General features: G+C 43.3%; 1 protein-coding gene across 2 annotated transcripts in view; it reads right to left on the minus strand.

Annotated features, from left to right (window-relative positions):
* RALGAPB (Ral GTPase activating protein non-catalytic subunit beta) overlaps positions 1-22,465 on the minus strand; it is a 3,411,848-nt gene that overhangs the window by 3,113,269 nt on the left and 276,114 nt on the right. The window lies entirely within an intron of this gene.

Raw genomic sequence — 22,465 nt, forward strand, 5'->3', positions numbered from 1 at the left:
GGTGACATCATGTTTTCCATTCATGAGATGAAGACTGCTCCATGCAACCTGTTACTGTATGCTGCAGAGTCGAGGAAGGTAGGGAAACAGTTGAAAATAGTGCTTCCTCAAACTACTTAGGTATTTCTTATGACAGGAATTGAAAATTATAAGTCATGTAAAGTCAACGTAACTAGGCATTGTCTGTTGTCTATTTTTATTCTTCCTCAACAAATGGGTTTGGATTCCACCCTTGGATCCAACTCAGCCTCATACTCTAGACTTTGGATCCAACTCTCAAGCTCCACTCTCCATCAACAATGCCTTTGTCCCTTTCCAATACCTCAGATTGAGTTTGTTGCCATAAAGACCATCACTGGATAGAAACAGGCACAGCTAAAAGAAAAAGGGCTCAAACCCGGAACTATATGTTCCGATAATCCAACAGGTTCTTCCAGAAGATTTAAAGACGGAGGATGGATGGGAGGGAAGCTGAGGAAGAATGAAAATGGACAACACAGATGCCTAGCTATGGTGAGTAGAGGACTATAATTTTTAACCAAATCTAGTAAAAACTTTCAAATCCTTATCAGAAAGAATTAGGGCTAGCGTTAAGAATATACGTTTGGCCACAGATGTTTTTGTCAAGGAAATAACAGCAGGATCTGACTTGGGATTAGAAAAAAAGGTTATTTGTGAAGCTGGGTAATGTCATATCAGACTTTTTATGCACAGGAGACTGTCAGGCATACTGCAAGCTTTCAATAAGAAATCATCAAAAGCTGGTAAAACTGAAGGAACAGGTACAGGTCGAGGAAAATCCAGACGTAATAAAAGTCATAATACTATTGTTGAGAAGCTGGAATTTTATTCTGTTCCCATTGAACAATCCTTTTGGTTTTGGCTACAGCCTCAAAAAAGAATTCTGTGGAGGAAAATCTGAAAACAAACTAAATACTTTCCTCAGATTTCAATTTCTCCTCATGTGGCACTGCTATTGGAGAAAAAAATTCTTAAGTCTAATTTATCATCAGGCTGGGAATAAGCAGAGGGAGAAGAAAAAAGAAGTTATGTAACTTACCATAATGTTCCATGCGAGTTGTTCATCTCGCCTTTATTCTTACAGATGGGTTTGGAGCTGATCCTCGGCTCCAAGTCGACCTACTGCAAAGCTTGAGGTCTTCAGATAGCTTAAGGCCAAGTCCCTATCCCATGACGCACCTACAGTTACCTCAGATCTTGTTTGCTGCATATAATAATACCATATGTCATTCTATCACTCCATAAGAGAAACTCTGTCTTCGAAAAACCCTGGAGGGGGTAGGAGGGTGGGAAGTAAGAATTAAGGTGAGATGAATGTTATGGTAAGTACATAACTTCTTTATGTGAAGTTGTTCTATCTCGCCGTTCATTCTGGGTAGCGTACCAAGCACCAACTATCTCGGGTGACTCAAGGGAGTATGTTTTTTCAGGACAGTAGACCCAAAGGAAGCCCTGTCAACTTTGTAATGAGTGACAAAGGTAGGAGGTCTTGGCCAAGTGGCTGCGGCACAAATGCTATCTATAGGAAGTCTGGCAGAAAAGGCAAAGGATGTAGACACTGTTCTGGTAGAGTGAGCCTTAATTTTATGTTGTAAGGGCATATTAGCAGCTGAATAAGCAAATGTGATATAATCAGACAACCACTTAGAGTTGTTTTGGCCACTAGCATACCTCTCCTAGAATCTGAAAAAGAAACTAAAAGCTGTTCAGATTTCCTAAAAACTTTTGTTCTATCCAAGTAAAATCTGAGCTGTCTATGAACATCAGGTTTGTGCAGCATATATTCTAAATTGTGGAATGATTGGGAAAGAATACTGGCAAATCAATAATTTGATTAAGATTAGCTTCAGTACAAACTTTAGACAAAAAGGAGGCGTTAGTTCAAACAGAGACTATCAGCATGGAAAATCAAATAAGGAGGCTTAATGGACAAGGCTTGAAGCTCTGACACTCTGCAGGCAGAAGTGATAGCTACTAAAAAGATAGTCTTCCATGATAAAAATTTGAGGTCAAATGAGGAAGCTGGTTTGAATGGAGGGAGAATAATGCGAGAAAGCATAAAATTTAGATTTCATGGGGTACAGGGAGGACCACAGGTGGTCTGATATGAAAGGTCCCTTTGAGAAAGGCTTTGGATAGTTTGTGTGACAATGTTCCATCCTTCAATTCCAAGGTGAAAATTAGAAACAGCAGCAAACTGAACACGAACTGTTGCTGCTTCAGCTCCTTTGTTGAAGATCATGGTCAAGAACTCTAGTACAGAGGCCATAGGAGCTAGGTAGGGATCAAAGTTGTTTTGATAGGCCCATATAGAAAATGTTTTCCATTTGCTAAGATATAGCTTCCTCATAGAAGATTTATGAGAGGATATAAGAATTTGCTTTGTCTCATTAGAAAGGTTAAGGAACCTGGCTATAATGGGAATTGGAGCAGCCAAGCTGTCAGCTTCAGGGACTGAAGAGAGGGATGAAGTTTCCCCAACAAGTGTGTCAGAAGATCTGAAACTGGGTCCAGAATCCAGGGGTCCTCCAAAAGATGAAGTTGAAGGAAGGGGAACCAAATCTGACTAGGCCAATGAGGGGCTATTAGAATGATGGCCCTTCCGAGGCCTTTTGCTTTCTGTAGTACCTTGGGTACCAACGGAATTGGTGGAAATGCATAGAGGAGACCAATCGGGCTTCTCTCCGGAGGGGGAATCAGGGCAAAGTAGCTTCTGCATTTCATGTTCATGTTGGCTGGCGAAAAGGATGCAGCAAGGCTGGCCCCACCTGTGGAATAACCTGTCCGCTATTTCTTTCTTGAGGGACCATTCATGACGCACCAAAATTGCTCTGCTCAGCTTGTCTGCGATCATGTTGGATTTCCCCGGGATGTGCGTTGCTAACAGAAAGCGCTGGGTGGATATAGCCCACTGCCATACTCTTGATGCCTCGTAACAAAGTGAGTAGGACCTGGTTCCTCCTTGTTTGTTCAAGTACCAGACCACTGACATTTTGTCTGTCTGAATCGCAACTGTACCCAGACGAAGAGAGTCCTCGAAGTACTGCAATGCTAAAAGAACTGCTCTAATCTCTAGGACACGGATATGCAGATACGTCTCTTGATCGGTCCATGTGCCTTGGGCTGTTCTCTGAAAATGCCCCCCCACCCTATCAGGGAAGCATCCATGGTCACTGTGGCCGCTGGTGGGAGTAGAACAAAAGGATGACCTATCATGACAGGAAGAGAGGTCAACCACCACTGAAGATCCTTATTGCATGTGTTCGTGATCATTATAAGATGAGACATTGTGAGCTCTTGGTAAGACCACTGAGTGAACAACAGCCATTGCAGAATCCACATGTGCATGCGACCCAGTGGTATGGCTAATATTGCAGCTGCCATCATGCCTAACAATTTTAGGACTTCTGATGCTAGAGCCTTGTTTTTGGATATCATACTGCGGACCTGCTCACGGAGTAGTAAGACTCGTTCTCCTGGAAGTATCAGCGTGGTGGTGGTGTCCAATTCTGCTCCAATACAAATGGTATGTTGCTATGGCAACAAGGCAGATTTTCCTGAGTTTATTGTAATGCCCAGCTGACTGCAGAGTGAAAGAGTGGTGTCCCTGGCTTGAATGAGTTGATGTCTAGTGGTGGTGGTGAGGAGCCAATCATCTAGGTACGGAAACACCTGGAATCCTAAACATCTCAGGTGAGCCGTGACCACTGCCATGCATTTGGTGAACACTCTGGGGGCTATAGTGAGACCAAAGGGCAGGGCTCGAAACTGGTAATGATCGGCTCCCAGTCGGAAGCGCAGATGATCCCTGGATGGTCTGGCCATTTTTATGTGGTAGTACGCATCCTGGAGATCTATCGAGCAAAGCCAATTGTCTTTCCCTAAAAAGGGAATTATTGATGGAAGCGTGACCATATGAAACTTCTCTTTCTTGACAGATCTGTTTAGTCTGCTGATGTCCAATATAGGTCTCCAGTCCCCTGTCTTTTTTTGGAACCGAAAAGAATCTTGAGTAAGTTCCGGATCCTATCTGGTCTGCTGGGACTGGTTGGATGACTTTTTGTGAGCAACGATTGGACCTCTGTTGTTGCCTGTTCCTGTAACTGGGTGGAATGTCCGGGATTTTTCTTGTCAGTGGTGGGGGTGTGGTGAAAGGAATGAAATATCCTCTGGAAATGATACTTTGTACCCAGTTGTCGTTTATTTTGAGCCAGGCATCTGGATACAAAGACAAGCGACCACAGACTGCCTCCAGAGTAGGACAGTTGGACCTCCTTTCAGGAGCACTGGTAGGGCTTCCCAAAGAAGTGCTCTCCGTCACCCTGGTTTTGTAGACCCCCTCTGCCGCGAGAGTGGAGTCTTCCATTACTGTCCCCTCCTTTGTCCCTGAAAGGAGGGTTCACCACATGTGTCCTGAAAGGCTCCTTCAGCTTTTTGGAACCACATCTTTCCTCCCCTTTGATCCTTGGGGTAGGGTCTGGTAGGGGTGGAAAAACAGACTCCGACGGCAGACGGCGTCTTTCCTTCCTGCTCACACCTGATCAAAGTTTCCTTAACTTTGGGCCGAAAAGGGACGAGCCATCAAAAGGGGTATTTACAAGGATAACTTGAAGGGCTCCGAGACGGAACACAAGCACATCCAGGAGTGTCTCCTAAGAGCAGTTCCTGTACCCACTGCCCTGCTCGTTCCATCAGCTGCATACAAAATGAGGCACATGGATGTGTTCACTATGGAGTTGAGGAAGCAAGCTGGGAGGCAACTTTATCTGAAGCTCCTGCAGCTACTGTACCCTGAAGAGAATCTCCCAGCTCTTTAAGGAGATCTCTTAGCAGTCTATTAAAATGGATTAGTTAGTTGAGCGAACGCAGTGCAAAAGTCGCTGAACTGAAGTGTGCTTCCCATATCTAGCCAGGATTCTAGAATCTCTGTTAGGAGGATGGGAAGAAGATGATGTTTCTGAAATTTCATTTTTGGTGGCTGCTGACACCACCATGGCATCAACTGGCACACCCTTAATAAGAAAGGGTTTGTCCCGAGGAGCAGAAATAAATTTATTAGGCCTCCAGGGGACAGGCTCCATGGTGCCCGGAGACTCCCACGCCCTTCGTGAGACCTGCTGCATAAGCTCATCGAAGGGTGGAGACACCCAAGAGGTGGAGGGTTGAGACCCGAAAGCCTTCAGGAGAAGTGACTCGTCTTCAGTAGGGTTGGTGGACTGCCAGTCACCCCTCTGCCTAAGGATTTCTAATATCTCAGCAAATGAGATATCCTCAGGGGGGACCGTTGGGACCTTTCTGATTCATTCAAGTCGGTATCAGATGTCAGGGACTCCTGTGGGGAGTGAGTCTAAATGCTTCCTCATAGAGATTCTCTTCCTGGGAACCTCATCAGTGGGGGCTTCTAGTGAGGTCTCGGAAAAGCAGGGGCCACCCAATGCGGCTTCCTGAGGCTCTGGGTCTCTATGCTTGGCAAGGATCTGTGAAGCAGAAGCAGACACAGGCGCTTTAGGGGAGGAGGCAGCCAGACCTGAAGTCGAAGATGTCTTAGGAGACATAACTCTCCTCATGGCTTCGAAGGCACCTCTGCTCCGATGAGAAGGGACCGACGGATCCGAGGAAACCGTCGATACCCCTGGCACCGGGACAGTGGGCTCCGAGCCAGAGGTAGGAGCCAAGCTCATCAGAGCCAAATCCCCGAGAGGCAGAGTCGGAACCAAGTTGGTTCGACTATCCTCTCCGGACTTGACCAGAGAGTGTTGGCTCCTAGATTCCTCGATCGGTGCCGAGGATGTCAGAGTAAATGGAGCCAAAGACACTGGAGCAGGCGTCTGCTCCAAAGGCTCCACGATCAACAAGTCTGACTTCTCCATCTCCGAAGGACCGGTATGGCTCGGAGGAGGAAGAGTAGTAGCTGCTAAAAAGATCTTCGGTTTCGAAGCAGTTTGGGTCGGAGTCTATAAGAATTTAGCAAAGGCCTGTGCATGTAAAAGCTTCTGCACCACATGATACACATCCAAATTGGAAAGGCTAATCGAAGACAGAGATGAGTGGATAGAAGGAGGTACAGACTGCAGGAGTGGAGACTTGGGCACTTTGGATACCGGTTCCAAAACCGGAGACTGGCACCGAAAAGATAAGACGGTCGGCTCAGAGGTCTGTGGAACGGGTGTCAAAGACTTTTTAGATTTCTTACCCTCAGAAGTCTTGGAAGACTTTGAGGACTTACTGGAGCCATCTTGGTTGCTCAAAGCTTCCTGGAGTGAAGGTTTAAGTAAACCTCTGTTGAACAACTTCCTCTCATGGAGAACCCTAGAAGAGAAAGAATGGCAGATGGAACAGCTTTCCTGGAGATGCAATGCTCCCAGACAAACACAATTTACAAGACTGTCAGTGACAGACATTTTTTGCCCACATTTAGGACATTTTTTAAACCCTGATTTAGGGTGTTTGCCTTTGTCTTGGTTAGCCATACTATAACACACAGTATCAAAAAGGGGGCTGTAAAACTAGACACACCCAAACAATAATTATCAAACAAGCCCTTTACAAACTATGGGCTAAATAGTAGTCAGCACACACACACACACACACACACACACACACACACAAAACTAATTTATCTAAACTGTAGACAGATAAATACATCAAGGTTGTGACAGAAAGTCACTATCTAAAGGCACACAACAATACTATACACTACTAATACACACACTTAAATCTAAGCTCTAACACTAATTATTTTAAAGCTGTGACAAAAAAAAGTCAGTGTTCAAACTTAAAGTTAAATGTAACAAGCTGTGACAGAAAGGTGACTAAGCACACACTATAATATAAAGTACTAATAAAGATATAACTGCCTAAGAAAAATGAGGCCAAAGAGCTAAATACTAATTTAAGAAAGAGGCACACCACAGGAAGGGAAACTACACAAAAAAGATATAAGAGCTTATCTAAAGTATCTAAAACTATTATTCAGAAAGATTTATCAATATTATGAAAACTTTTTAAGAAAATAAGGTTTTAACTGGCCTGAGCTAGCAAGAACCTCAGATCTATTCAGCAACAAACTAGATCTGAGGTAACTCTAAGTGCATCATGGGATAGGGACTTGGCCTCACGAGCTATGAAGACCTCAAGCTTTGTGTAGGCCAACTCGAGAAGGATCAGCTCCAAACCCATCTGTAAGAATGAACGGCGAGATAGAACAACTTCACATATATTTATTATGCTATTAAGCAAGAGTTCAGAATAAAAAAAAAAACAAAAGGCTTAAAATATGCACTTTTCAAAACCCAGTCTTCTCTGTCCATCCTCTGTAACAGAAGAAAAAACCTATCTCTTTCCTTTTTCTAGGAGACTATCTAGAAAAATACAGACTCAGATAGGGCTACTTCCTAGGAATCGGGCACCAAAGGTCAGCTTTGTGGTAAAACATCCACTCCTTCCTCTGAGGCTGACAAGAGTTGTTCTACCTAGCCAAACAAGGACAATCCAACAGCCACACAAAATGAAGCTAATACCAGCATGCTACACTATCTAGGGACAAGACCACAGTGCTCATAAATGTGTAGTCATCATTAACTTAAAGGGGACGACAGTCAGGAGGCAAATGGTTGATTCTCACAATATAGTGGATGATTCCACATCTGACAGAGAATATACAAGGTGTATTAAAATTCACTTCTCCTACTAAAAAACACCAAATAGGGCAAACCAAAACAGAAACTAAAATAAAAATAAAAATAAAAACAAAATTCACATACTCTAAGTACACGTGTAATTAAGACATTGCAGGCATTAACATCGCCTACACCTACTACAACCTTGTACATAGAACCTAGGCATGTCCTAAATAAAACGGGCATGTCAAAATGGTATCGATCGCCTTGAAGCCATAAAATAACCTGAACTATCAAGGCGATTAGTTCGTAGAAGTGCTGTTACCCAAAAGGCTATACGCTCAAGCGCTAATGAAACTGAGCTTAACCACGGATCTACTTATGAACAAAATGTTTAAATGTCATTCCAAGTGAAAACACAAACTAAACCTCAAATGACCCATGAACCAAAGATAAAGAATAAACCATGAGAAAAATAAAAATAAGGAAAAAAGAGAGAGAGAGAGAGAGAGAGGGAGAGACAATGGAAAAATATAAATAAAATACAAGTAAATAAAATGAAATGGAAATATGATCATAATAAACAGGGTATGAATGATAGCCGAAAGGGAAGAGAGATACATATACCCATATAATTGCATAAATAAGACAATGAGTCTATATGTGTATTGTAAATATTTTCCTCTTACATATAATTATATATAAACCAAATCAACCTACTGGTTCCTTATGAGGAGGGGTAACATATGGACTCTACTGCTTTGGTACATACAGTTTCCTTTTTCTAAGGAAAGGTCTGACCTGTACTTTATCATTCAGGCCTGGGTAATGCTCTGCCCTCAGCCTTATGATCCATTTCATCTCATTCTCAAGGGTGAAATTGACGATATCTCCACCTCTCTTATTCGGTTCAATCTTCTGAATGACAAAAAATTTAAAGGAATGACTAATTCCTCTCTCTTTATGATGTTTTGCCAAAGCATTCATCACTGAGGCTATCCTAATGTGATAGATGTGTTCCCTAATGCGAAAAATGAGGCCAAAGAGCTAAATACTAATTTAAGAAAGAGGCACACCACAGGAAGGGAAACTACACAAAAAAGATATAAGAGCTTATCTAAAGTATCTAAAACTATTATTCAGAAAGATTTATCAATATTATGAAAACTTTTTAAGAAAATAAGGTTTTAACTGGCCTGAGCTAGCAAGAACCTCAGATCTATTGCAGCAGCAAACTAGATCTGAGGTAACTCTAGGTGCATCATGGGATAGGGACTTGGCCTCGAGCTATGAAGACCTCAAGCTTTGTAGTAGGCCAACTCGGAGCCGAGGATCAGCTCCAAACCCATCTGTAAGAATGAACGGCGAGATAGAACAACTTCACATATATTTATTATGCTATTAAGCAAGAGTTCAGAATAAAAAAAAAAACAAAAGGCTTAAAATATGCACTTTTCAAAACCCAGTCTTCTCTGTCCATCCTCTCTGTAACAGAAGAAAAACCTATCTCTTTCCTTTTTCTAGGAGACTTCCTAGAAAAATACAGACTCAGATAGGGCTACTTCCTAGGAATCGGGCACCAAAGGTCAGCTTTGTGGTAAAACATCCACTCCTTCCTCTGAGGCTGACAAGAGTTGTTCTACCTAGCCAAACAAGGACAATCCAACAGCCACACAAAATGAAGCTAATACCAGTCCTTAGTGGCTTCTGGAAGAGGAATGCTAGAGGGCTAAAGGATGACAGGTTCATAGCTTTACAATACGTTAATTACCACGAGGGTCTTTACAAGCCTAGCTATGCAACCCAAACCAATTCTTCCCCAGAGGTCCTTGGAAGCCTATACAGCAGGGCAAGTTAGTAAGGGGTTAGCTAAGGGTTATGGAGGAGTTGTTAGTTGGGGATTAATTTACTTACTGTCAACCTCTGTTCAGAGAGATGGGGACAGGGTGGGGAGGGGTATGAATTCAAAATTTCTGATCCAATGATCAAGTTTACTAGTTTACTTTTGTAAAGGGTTAGGGATCAGCTTTGCTGCACACAAACAGGGAGCTTATTCCATTGCATGGGAATCCTCTGAGACACACTGATCTCTCCAGCATGTTCTATTTATGTCACAGGCAAAGTTCAAGTCCTCATGTCTAAAGTTTCTGGTGCAGTTTGCTTTTTGGATGTGCAAGAGATACATCAGAGGTGGATCTGAGGATTCCTTATACGCTAGGCAGAGACTGCCTATTGGTAACCGGTAGGAGACAGATTACAGAGATAGGGCCTTAAGGAGATCTGTGTTGGACAAGTTATCCATACACTGGATTCTCCTGGTGAGAAACCTTTGAGGGTGTTGTAACTGTTGCAAGTGCCTGGTTACGTACACACCAAAGGGGGCATTGTACTCAATGATAGGTCTGATAAGTGGTACTACAACTTTCTTGGACCTAGATACCATACACTTGATAACGAGCTGGGTAACATAGAATGACTTTCTTACTATCTTGGCTATGTATCACTGTCTACATATGTTCCCAGATCCCTAACTATCAGGTCAGCTCTTAGGGATGGGTTTATTGATGGAGTAATTAGCTTGGGTGGACGATTTTCAAAGGGAACTAGAATGTATTTCTTTGAGTTAAGTTTTAATCCATAGCTTTGGCACCAGCCATTTACATTACACCATCTTGCAGACTGTTGCTGCCATTGAGGAATCTATGACAGCACCCAATTTACAATCATCTGCAAGAATTAATTCCATGGCTCTGCATATCAGACTGATGGGTTTATAGTTTCAGTGGTCATCTGATGATCCACTCTTATGAACAGGGATGACCATTGAGGCTCTCCATTCACTTGGCATAAAACCTGTTTTGAGGCTACAGCTGAAGATTTCCTGCCAGCTCATGTTTTAAGCTACTTAGGAGGCAACCGGGATATTGTTGGGGTCCACCGAAGCAAAGTTTTTTGCCTTAGCGAGCACCAGCAGGTCCTGCTCCCTGTTGATAGTTAAGGGGATATGGTTAAATGGATTTCACAAAGGGTAGCGGAAAGAGTAGGGGGGTGAAGACAGAGCTAAATTCATCAGCCAGTAGATTTGCTAGGTTACCCTGGTCAGTGAAGGCTGTGCCATTTACTACCAGTTCTGCACACTGCTGAGTGTTACCTTTAAGGTTTCTGACATAGCTGAAGAAGGCCTTGTGATTGTCAGACTGGAAGGCTATCCTGTCCTCATAACTGGGCATGAGGGACTAACTTCTTAGATTCTTGTTTAGTTGAATCGGCAAACTTTTGTTTTTGAGAGTTGCTCTGTACTTGACCATGACTTTTTTTTTGTTATATACCCTGTTAATTTTTGGTGTTAGACATCGGTTTACTTCTGTTAAGTGAACAGACTCCATGCAGCCATTTATGCTTGCACTGGGTTTCTGAAAATAATTCTGGATATGTAGAGGAGTTATCTGGGTTTGAGGGAGTAAAGAATTTTGGCAAATTGTCACTTAATATGATGTAATTTGCTTTTTCATAGTTTCGAGCTGTTACAGATTTAGTTGGGTAGTCAAGTTTTCTGTGCTAGCTTTACATTTCAAGGAAGTCCAGTTTGTGGTCTGACCTCACCAATGGATGAGACATAGGGGGGAGGCGGGTGCAACACTCTCCCATGTTGGCGAGTACTAGATCCACTTTATTTAATCATCTGGCTAGAGTGTGCACTATCAGATCCAGGGTGTTTGTGTTACTAAAGTTCAGGAAATGTTGTGCCTGTGAGTTAGAAGCAGTATAAGTTTTCCAGTCTACACAGGGGTAGTTTATGCCTCTCAAGAACAGGGTATTTGGTTGGATGGTAAACACCTCTAGTGGGTCTAGTTAAGAGTTGTGAACTTCATGGTTTATAGAAGGTGACCTGTAGCTGGCCAGGACATGGTAAAGAACCTTCTTTATGGAGACTTGGACGTGGATGAACTCCAAGGCATTATCCTTTTTAACCAACCTGTAGTTGTATTTGTTGCTAATGTAGATAAAGACACCTTCATCTTTAGCGCCTGTCTGTGCAACTGTTAGTCTAAATGTGTGGAAGGCACTGTAGCCCTCCACTGCTGATGTACTTTTCTGTGGCTTTAAACCAAGTCTTGGTGACAGTAAAGATATCTACATTCTCCAGAGTGCGGACAGCTTGTAGGGTGCAAAGTTTTTTGTTTAGGCTCCAAATACTGAGCAGTAGCACCTTAAGGTTGTTTTGAGTTTTTACACTTTTAACTTTGTTGGTAGTTTTGTTATTTTGACACTGCCTAAAAAGGCTCTAAGAAGATGGATAAGTTTTAGCCAATATCCAAAAGCCCAGTGGGGAAAGGTGCAGACCATTCTTGGCAAAGCAATGTAGTCTGTTAGCCACGTCCTCCCATGCTGATAGATATTGGATTACCCTGAAGTGACACCAGAAACTAAGCCAGATATTAAAATCATTCATTTTCTGTTCATATGTGGCATCGTTCTTGGTGAAGGTAGAATGCTGTTCAATGCAAGGCACGCACCTGTCTGTGACACACATTCAAAGAGATCCATGTCATGTCTTTTCATATGGCACAGTGAGGTACTTCTCATGTCATTTACACCAACATGGATTATGATAGAATACTGGTACCGGTGGGGCAGTGACAGGTGTGCATGTGTGACATTTTAGACCCTTGCTCCAGATAGGCAAAGTACAGTTGTGTACACTTACCATAAATGTAGATGTTAGAGTGTATTCACTGTTGCAGTCATTACATTTGGGTAATCCTGCTGGCAGGCTGCCCTCAGTCGGCCTGAAATCCAAAGTCCTGGGTCCTGCGTCGGCTGCTGTTGCCCCTTCCCTGACGTCAGGTCGTCAGGGGTATAAAAGAAGCAGCCGATGCCATTTTCTTTAGTTTTTCTTGCCCCAGATGTCAGGTGCCCCCTAAAAGGGTTTCCAAAATTTATATTTTATATATATATATATATATATATATACATACATATATATCTACAATTACATGCACTAATATAAACTTTACCTTCATCTACAAGCAAATACACCACATAGGTTGTATAAATCAGAGAAGGAATGATAGATTTCAGCAGAAGAAAAGGGGGATGGCGGGTGGGTAACCTGGACTGCAACAGTGAATACACTCGAACATCTACATTTAAGTGTACACAGCTGTACTACATTCTTCGTGTTTCACTGTTGCAGTCATTACATTTGGGTAGAGTCCCAAAGCTATGGTTGGGAGGCTGGAGCTAAACAGCATTAGCAGCGGCTATGAAGACCTGCAGAACTGCAGTGGAAAAGCCTGCCATGGATTTAGAGTGGAGTGGCAGATGATAGTGCTTTGTAAAGGTGTGCACTGAACTCCAAGTAGCAGCCTCTAAAATGTCCTTGGTAGGTACTCCCCTGAGAAAGGCCGCTGAAGTGGCTGCAGCTCTGGTTGAATATGGCCTAATGCCCTTAGGCACTGGCTTGCCATGGTGTACATAGCAGAAATGAATGCAGTGGCCTATCCAGTCTGCTTTGAGATGGCCTTTCCTTGTGATCCTGCAGCATATGTCACTAGTAATTGCTCTGTCTTTCTGAAAACTTTGGTTCTGTCCAAGTAGAATCTAAGCTGTCTGTGTACGTCCAAAGAATGCAGAATTCTCTCCCCCTTGTTCTGTGGATTTGGATAAAAAGTTGGCAAGTGAATAGTTTGGTTAAGAGCCACACTGGACACCACCTTAGGCATTAATGTTAGGTTTGTCCTGAGAGATACCCTGTCTGGATAAAAAATGATAAAAGGTTCCACAGCCATGAGAGCCTGCAGCTCTGAAACTAGTCTTGCAGAAGTTATTGTTAGGAGCAGAGCTGTTTTCCAAGATAAAAACTTTATATCAGCAGTAGCAGCTGGCTCAAAATGAGGCAGGGTGAGTGTTTCCAAGACATCGCTGAGGTCCCATGCTGGCATTGGTGATCTCCTTGGAGGCCTTAAATTTTTGGCTCCTCTGAGGTACTGCTTTAATAAGGGATGAGAAAAGATTGGTGGCTCTGCATTGTAATGAGCCAAAATGGCAGAGGCATGAATTTTAATAGATGAAAAAGATAGTACTGAGTTGGCTGTGCAGGATCTGATTGTTTTGCTGGGACAGTAGATGAGGTATTTGAGGTAAGGTCCAAGCTGGGCATTGAGACAAGTTCCTTAGTATTGGATACCAGCACTGATAGGGTCAGTGTGAGGCAATCAGTATCCTTTTTGGCTTCTCCTGTCTGACCATAGGAGTACCTTGGGGAGGAGAGGCAGAGGGGGAAAGGCATATACTGATAGGTTTTTCCAGCAGAAAGATAGGGCGTCCACTTTCCATGCTGGTCTGTGATAAATCCTTGTACAGAATCTTTTTAGTTGGTAGTTGTGAGGGGAGGCAAATAGATCTATGTCCGGGCATCCCCATTTACTTGTTATCATGCTGAAGACTTGTGGATCCAGCTGCCACTCATGGGGATCCATGAGGTTTCTGCTTAGTTTGCCTGCCAGAGTATTTTTCCTTCCTGGCAGGAATTGTGCCTACAGATGTACTTGGTAAGTCAATGCTGTGTCCCACAAAGTCATGGCTAGTCTGCAAAGGGGGTAAGAATGTGTGCCCCCCCTGCTTGTTTATATACCACATGACCATGGTGTTGTCCGTCTTTATCAGTAGCTGTTCTGGATGAAGTAGGTCCCTGAAGGCTGTCAGGGCATTTTGAACAGCTAGCATCTCTTTTTGATTGATATGTAGATGCATTTGGTTTGAGGTTCATGTGCCCTGAATGCATCTTCCTGCCATGTGGGCCCCCCAAGCATAATCTGATGCATCCGTTGTTAGTGTCTGCCTGGTTGGGGGTAATGTGAATGGCTGTCCCTTGTTTTGGTGACAAGCCTTTGCCCACCATCGAAACTCCTGTTGCAGGCAGGGAATGAGAGTAATCATAGTTTCCAGGCTGTGGCAATGTTGAGTCCAAACACATTTTAGGTACCACTGACGTTTCCTCACATGCAGTCTTGCAAATGGAATTAGTAGGATGCAGGATGCCATGAAGCCCAAAGCCTGCAGAATTTTTCTTGCAGATAACTGGGCCTTTGTTGCCAACATTTTGAAATAGGTAGTCAGTTGCCTTTGTTTGTCTGGTGTGAGATAAGCCATCTGGGCAGTTGTATTTAAGCTTGCACCCAGGAATATTATCTCTTGAGAGTTTACTAGTTTTGATTTCTTTTCGTTGACTGTGCACCCTAGGAATGTTAGAAGTCTTTTCACAAATGCCAGATGCTGTAGAAGAATGTCCTTGTTCTCTGCTTGAATTAGGCAGTCGTCCAATAAGGATATATTTGTATTCCTCTTTGTCTGCAGAATGTGATTACTGGTGCCAGGCACTTTGTAAAGACCCTGGGCGCAGTAGATAAGTCAAAGGGCAGTGCAGAAAATTGGTAATGCATTGAGCCAGCCTTGAATCTGTGGTATCTTCTGTATATTTGTCTGATTGGGACATGCAGGTATGCCTCTTTTAGGTCTAAAGTCACAAGCCAAGCGTTCTTGCCCAGCATGGGCAGAAGCTGCTGCAAAGTCAACATCTTGAATTTTGGTATATCCAGGAATGTGTTCAGAATACATAGGTCCAGTATTGGCCTCCATGCCTTATCCTTTCTGGGTATCAAGAACAGTCTTAAGTAAAATCCTTGTCTCTGCTCTTGCTCTGGTACTTGTTGAATGGCCCCCATGTCCATGAGGGATGAGACTTGTTTTTGTGCCTCTGCGCACTGATTTTTTTGGCAGATCTGGCCAGCCTTTTGCCTTTGGTAGGGCATGGAAATGGAACTTGTAGCCTTGTGACACGATATTTAGAACCCACTTGTCCTGGGTTATAATGTGCCAATTTTGAGAAAAAAGTGCTAAATTTTCCCCTAAGGGTGCTGCCAGGAGATAAGTGCTTGGTGGAGGCAGGGGGAAGTCATTGGGACTGTTCCCTGTATGGTTGTGATTTGTCTTCTCCAACTTTGGAGGTAGAATCACCCAACTGCTTTGACCTGTAGGAACCTTGCGCCTGGGATCTACCTCTAGGGCATCTGGATCTGCTCCTTTGAGGTCTGTCTGACACAGGAAAGGACCAATTCTTTGTTGGCCAGTGTCTATTAAACCTAGGTGGCTGTACTTGTAAAAACTATTTGACCGTTTGCATAGATTTAGCTTTGTCCTCCATTTTCTTTAACACCTCTTCTGCCTTAACACCAAACAAAGTATCATGCTGCAAAGGTGCATCTAATAATTTAACTTTGACATGATCAGGCAGATTTTGTTCCTTTAACCAAGCATGCCTCCTAAGTACAGAACCCGTAACTACGGCCCTGCAGGAGGCCACCAAAGAATCAAAACCACATTGCAAAGTATGCTTTCCAACTTGTTCAGCTGCATGCAATAAATCCTGTATTTCCTTGTTTTCTGCACATTCAGAGTTTAACAACATTTTCTGTTTAAGCAATGCCATGACATGTTGCTGATATCTGAGCATATGAAACTGACAGTTTAAGGCCCTTTTTTCCCCATCTATCCAGTGCCCTAGAATCTGTGTCAGAGGGGGTAGGGTTTTTTGCAGTGGAAGCCTCAACTCCTTTGGGACCCTGAGAAATAGTTTCTGGGTCTGCAGCAGGGTTTTTAAAAAGGAATTTATGAGAGTCAGTAACCCTGTAATATCTGTCAGGCTTAACAGGAGCTGGAGGTAAGGAGTCAGGGTAAGACTAGACTCCGAAAACACAACCACAATGTCTAACACAGGTGGAATGCCTAGTGGCCTGTGTTGAGGTAGTAAAAGGAAATCCCTGAGCCTCATTTTAGATTCTGAAAAATCTTGGCTCTCCCAGTGGAAATGCTCCCTCATGGTATGCACGGTTTCCCCAAAAGAATAGTTCTCTGGAGGAGAAGCTGAAGGTATAGATTTCTTCAGCATCAGAATCCTCATGGGGGGGGGGGGGGGGGGGGGATAATATTCCTGATCAGAAGAGGAATCAGAGGAAATGGAAACCTGATCTGAAGATTCATAGTCAGTCTCTTGCCTAGGCCTGTTATCAGGAGGGGGATGGGAACCCCTGATCAAGGTAATCAAGTCTTTGGCCATTTTGAGCATCTGTTTTTTGGGCATAGAGGCCTGACCACGTGGCTCTTGAGCTTGTTTCTTTGCTTTAGAAGGTGCTTTAGTCTTTGCCTTTGAAGCTGAAGGCGGTTTAATGTAAATATGTTTAGGTCTGAATACACCCTCAGAAGCCGGTACCTGCTCAGCGGCTCCAGACCCATCTGAAGGAATAGTATCAGAGGCTGCAATATCTCGAGTTTCCAGCAGCATGGCCGACTCCATGTGGGAGTCGGTAGCGGTCTGCGACTCTAAAGTAGCGGGCGTCAGGGGCTGCAAAAGCACCTCACTGAGAACCGGCGATTGGCTTAGAAGAAGCTTAGTCATCGGTTTTGGGCCTCGGTTGTCTCTCTCTCCTTTTCTTTGTGTTTTTTGTGAACTCCGGTAGTCGGATGGCTATCCGACGACATTTCTGGATAATTAAACTGGCGTTCAAAATAGTTTAAAGCAAAATCATACCGTCGCTTAATAGTGCGTTGCTTAAATCTAGCACAAAACCAGAAACGTTGTGATCAGGGCCTAGGCACGGAATACAGTAAGAATGAAAACCCTTATGAAGTATTTGCTTTCCACAAGAAATACAATTATTTACTTTTTCTGACATTGGTCTGGAGCTAGAAAAAAAGTTTCCCCAACGGGGTACTTAGCTTTATTGAAGACTTTGGATCTGAAACTCAAACAAGAAAATCTCAGGAGTCGGCCGACCAGCACTTGCTAACTGCTTCTGCTTCTGCTTCGGGCACCGCGCGGCAAGAAAGACTAAAGAAAATGGTGTTCGCTGCTTCTCTTATACCCCTGACAACCTGACGTCAGGGAAGGGTGACAGCAGCCGATGCAGGACCCAGGACTTTGGAATTCAGGCCGACTGAGGGCAACCTGCCAGCAGGATTACCCAAATGTAATGACTGCAACAGTGAAAGACGAAGAACATCTAACCATTATCTTTTCCTTGTCCAGCCTGGTGACAGGGGCATCTATGTGTTGTATAATAAAATCCTGTATGACAAGAGTAATAGGTGAAGTGTTTGCCTTATGGGCTTTGTTCCTGAGGATCGCTGGGTGTAGGCTTATGTGTAGGTGTTAAGCGTTACTTTTGCATGTGCTTTAGTGGTTGCTGAGAAGTCGTCTCATCATTTTATGGCTTAGGAAGTCTCTGAGGTTTCTTTTAAGTGCCTCAGCATAAAGTACAGTTGTGTACACTTACCATAAATGTAGATGTTTGAGTGTATTCACTGTTGCAGTCATTACATTTGGGTAATCTGCTGGCAGGTTGCCCTCAGTCGGCCTGATTAACAAAATCTTGGGTCCTGCGCTGGTTGCTGTCCCTTCTTCCATGACGTCAGGGGTATAAAGCATGCAGCCGACGCCATTACATTAGTTTTTCTTACCTCAGATGTCAGGTGGCACCCAAATGGGGAGCAAAATATATATAAGTAATTAAAAACACAAAAATATACCTCCAAACAAAAGCAAATACATAAAAAGGCTTTTAAGCATAGTAAAAGAAAGCAGAGGTATAGTAAGAGAAAAACAGGGGGCTGGAGGGAGGGTAACCAGGACTGCAACAGTGAATACACTCGAACATCTACATTTATGGTAAGTGTACACAACTGTACTATGTTCTTCCTGTTTCACTGTTGCAGTCATTACATTTGGGTAGATCCCCAAAGCTATGGTTGGGAGAATGGATTTATACAGCATCAGGACCAGCTAGAAGGCCATGCAAAACAGCAATGGCAAAGCCAGCTCTGGATTTAGATAAAATTGGTAAGTGATAATGCCTTGGTGAAAAGTATGAACTGAACTCCAGGAAGCAGTTTCTAGAATATCCCTGGTAGGAACACCTCTGAGAAAGGCTGTAGAAGTAGATGCAGCCCTGGTGGAATGAGATCTGATCCCCTGGGGGATAGGTTTTCCATGGCGCTTATAGCAGAAATTAATACAATGGCTTATCCATTTAGAAATGGTTTGTTTTGAAATAGCCTTCCCCTCCCTCTGCCCCTGCAGCAAATGCTACCAGCAGTTCAGATTTTCTTCGAAATTTAGTCCTGTCCAAGTACAATCTAAGTTTGTCTGTGTACATCCAATGAATGCAGAATCCACTCCCCCTTGTTCTGTGGATTGGGAAAGAAAGTTGGCAAATGAATGGACTGATTAAAAGACACACTGGATACCACCCTTGGGCATGAAGGATGGACTGGTCCTGAGTGACACTCTGTCCGCATGAAAGATGATGAAAGGCTCCCCTGCCATAAGGGCCTGTAATTCAGATATCCTTCTAGCTGAAGTGATTGCTAAAAGGAAGGCGGTTTTCGAGGAAATACATTTTAAGTCTGCAGTAGCAGCTGGCTCGAAAGGAGGTAGAGTGAGTTTCTCCAATACAAAGTTAATGTCCCAGGCAGGGGTTGGGTCTCTCCTGGGTGGTCTCAAGTTTTTGGCCCCACTGATATACTGCTTTAGCAGAGGATGAGAGAAGGGGGGGGGGTTCTGTGTTGTTATGAGCTGAAATGGCTGAGGCATGGATTTTTATGGAAGAAAATGACAGATCCTTGTGAAGCATCTCAGTTAAGTATTGCAAAATCTGAGGTCAATTGGGCTCTGCTGTGCTCATCCCTTGAGAGTGATTCCAGGCACAAAACCTTTTCCATTTTTCAGCATAAGATTTGCTAGTACAAGGTCTTCTCGTCTCCAAAATGACATCCATCACAGGTTTGCTGAGGGATGCTAAGGGGAATTTAAATGATTAGTCAAGCTGCAAGATTCAATGTTTGGAGCCGAGGGTGCAGAATTTGGTTCTCCTGCCGAGACAGTAAGGAAGGTGTTTGAAGCAGAGGGAATGGAATCCTCTGCATCAGAGTCCTCATAAGTAGGTATGGACAAATCCAGGCCATTAGAAGAGTCAGAAGAAACAGAGTCCTGTTTAGAAGATTCATAGTCAAGTTTAGGCCTAGGCCTCTTAGAAGGGGGGGGGGGGACTACCCTTGATTAGAGTAATTAAATCTTCAGCCATTTTGATAATTTATTTTTTTAAGCATAGGGGCCAGAACATGTGGCCTGGGCATCATTTTTTTTAAACATAATTGGAGATTTAGGCCTTAGTATTGGAAGGTGGAGTCTGTTTAATATGCAAGTCTGTAGGCCTGAATACACCCTCTGAAGCCGGTGCCTGCACAGCAGCTCCGGACCCATCCAAGGTAGAGACATCCGCGGGTTCCATAGGTGAAGCATGTCATGGCATACCGGATTCCGAATGGGTCTCAGTAGAGGCCTGCGAATCAGAAGTAGTGGGTATCAGGGGCTGCAAAAGCACCTCACTGAGTACCGGGTGAACTGGCGACTGGCTTAGGATAAGCGTCGTTGGCAGCTTTGGACCTCAACGGCCTGTCTCTGTCTTTTTCTTTGCGTTTTTTTGGTATTCCAGTGGTCAGATGGCTAACAGACATTATTTCTGGATAATTAAACCGAGAATCGAAATTTTTAGAAGCAAAAATGTACAGACGACGGATAGTGTGCTGATTAAATAAAGCACAAAACCAACAGCAAAGTACGTCGTGGTCAGGGCCTAGGCAAGGAATACAGTACAAATGAAAATCCTTATGAGGTATTTGCTTCCCACAAGTAATACAATTATTAACTTTTACCGACATCGATAAGGAGCAAGAAAAAATTTCCCCAACAGGGCACTTAGCTTTTAGTTGAAGACTTCGGTTCTGAAACTCGAAAACGAAAATTTCTGGAGTTGACCGACCGGCACTTGCGAACTGCTTTTGCTTCGGGCACCGCGCAGCAAGAAAGACTGATGTAATGGCGTCGGCTGCATGTTTTACACCCCTGACAACCTGACGTCATGGAAGAAGGGACAGCAACCAACGCAGGACTCAAAACTTTGTTAATCAGACCGACTGAGGGCAACCGGCCAGCAGATTACCCAAATGTAATGACTGCAACAGTGAAACATGAAGAACATGATGGTTTGTGTGTGTGTGTGGTAAGCGGTATGTGTGAAGGATGTAGCATACGTATTCTTCACAACCTCATTTAGTAGATCTCTTGCATACTGTGTTAATTTCTTTAAGGATTACACGGTTGTCCGAGTGTATGAGATAATTGCTGCATTGTCTCAGGATGCCCATACCTACCAAGACAGCCACAAAGACATTAGGAAATTTCAAATCCATGCTGTCAGGACCTACATTAGGGTTACGTTATTATGGTTTAAGGATTTGGTTTTACAGGGGTGACCTGAGAGGTGTCTAAGGTTAAGGCTAAATGTTACATAGTGCTATGATCTGATATTAGTGCTGTCTGATGCACTAACTAGCTGTCTGAAGCTCAGCTCCATGCAAAGTCTTTCTGTGTTATAGGTTTAAGTCCCAAGTACTATCTTCACAGGTTTGTTACTATATAAGAGACTGCTAATCACCACTGTGCGGTAAACAGTTCTGTGAAAATGTCCTTAATTTATAGTAGAAAGAAAAAAGCTTAACATGAACGTCTGTGCCCTCTGGCCAATAGACTACTACACTGAGCTTCCTGGAATGCTTCCCAACTCAGAAAGATGAGGTAAACACCTTCTGCCACAAGGTAGATGATCCTTGAACTTCTTAATGCAAAAGCACGGCAAAACTTAACTTGAAACTGCAGAGCAACCCCAAACTACTAAGTCTGCAGAAAGCCCTTTAGCTGATGAAACAATTTCACTTTAAGGCGCCCTGTGTTTCCCAACTCGGACTGACCAGGCTACTTTACTACTGCTACCAGAATACCAGTCCCAGTCTTACTAATATAAGCACACACTTTTGTTAGCCAAAAGTGAAAAAAGTTACCAAGTAGCTACAATAATTAATTGCCCCTATAAGCCCCTTTGTTATTTTCCCAACTCTACTACACCAAGCTGCCTTTCTACTTCCACTAGAATTGCCTTCCCAATCTTCTTAACATAAAATCATGCTTTAGTTAGCCACAACTGAAAAGGAATCAAACAACTAACAAGTAATTCTTGTTTTAAGCTTCCCTGTGTTTCCTCCACCTTCAACAAACCAGGCTACTCAGGTCCTCTTAGCTAGCTAAAGTGAAAGCTATCAGAACAAATCATGAAACTAGCTACATCAGGAAATTCTCACTTTAAGCCTTATCAATTTCTTCTGTCAGTGCCCAGAAAGACCAGCAGAAGAGTTAAGACTGGGAGGAGCTTCTAGGGCCAGCTATACAGAAGATGAGACTAGGAGGGGCTTCCAAGGCCAGATATACAGCAGGGACAGGCAGCTCAAAAGCCTCCAAGTATGAAACCACAACAAGAGTAAGGGTGGGTGGGAAACAAAGTTCAGAAAAGAGCTAGTAAAAGTGCAATAAAATGCGGATCCAGTCAGAACACCTAGGCACAGTACAGAAACCAAAAAGCACTGCAGAAGATAAAAATGCCTTAAATTAATAGCTTTAAGTTCAGATCAAGAGCAAACACACAAAACCGATTTAAAAGGTAAGATAAGTACAATTATTGTAAATGTAGTTTAAATGTACTTCCCTGGATGCAAAATGCAATCCAAATGTTTTGTTTTCAAGCTTCAAACAGTTCCATGACAAACACTTCAAGGTATCTGGTTAGGCCACATCAAGAGTCACCCATCAGTAGCTTTAGTAGTCAGGAAGCCAGCAAGACTACGGAGGACTCCTGTGAAAGTTTCTTCTTTTTGTG

Source organism: Protopterus annectens, chromosome 12.part0 (assembly GCF_019279795.1).
Source record: "Protopterus annectens isolate FY-2018-M chromosome 12.part0, PAN1.0, whole genome shotgun sequence".
Lineage (NCBI taxonomy): Eukaryota > Metazoa > Chordata > Ceratodontiformes > Protopteridae > Protopterus > Protopterus annectens.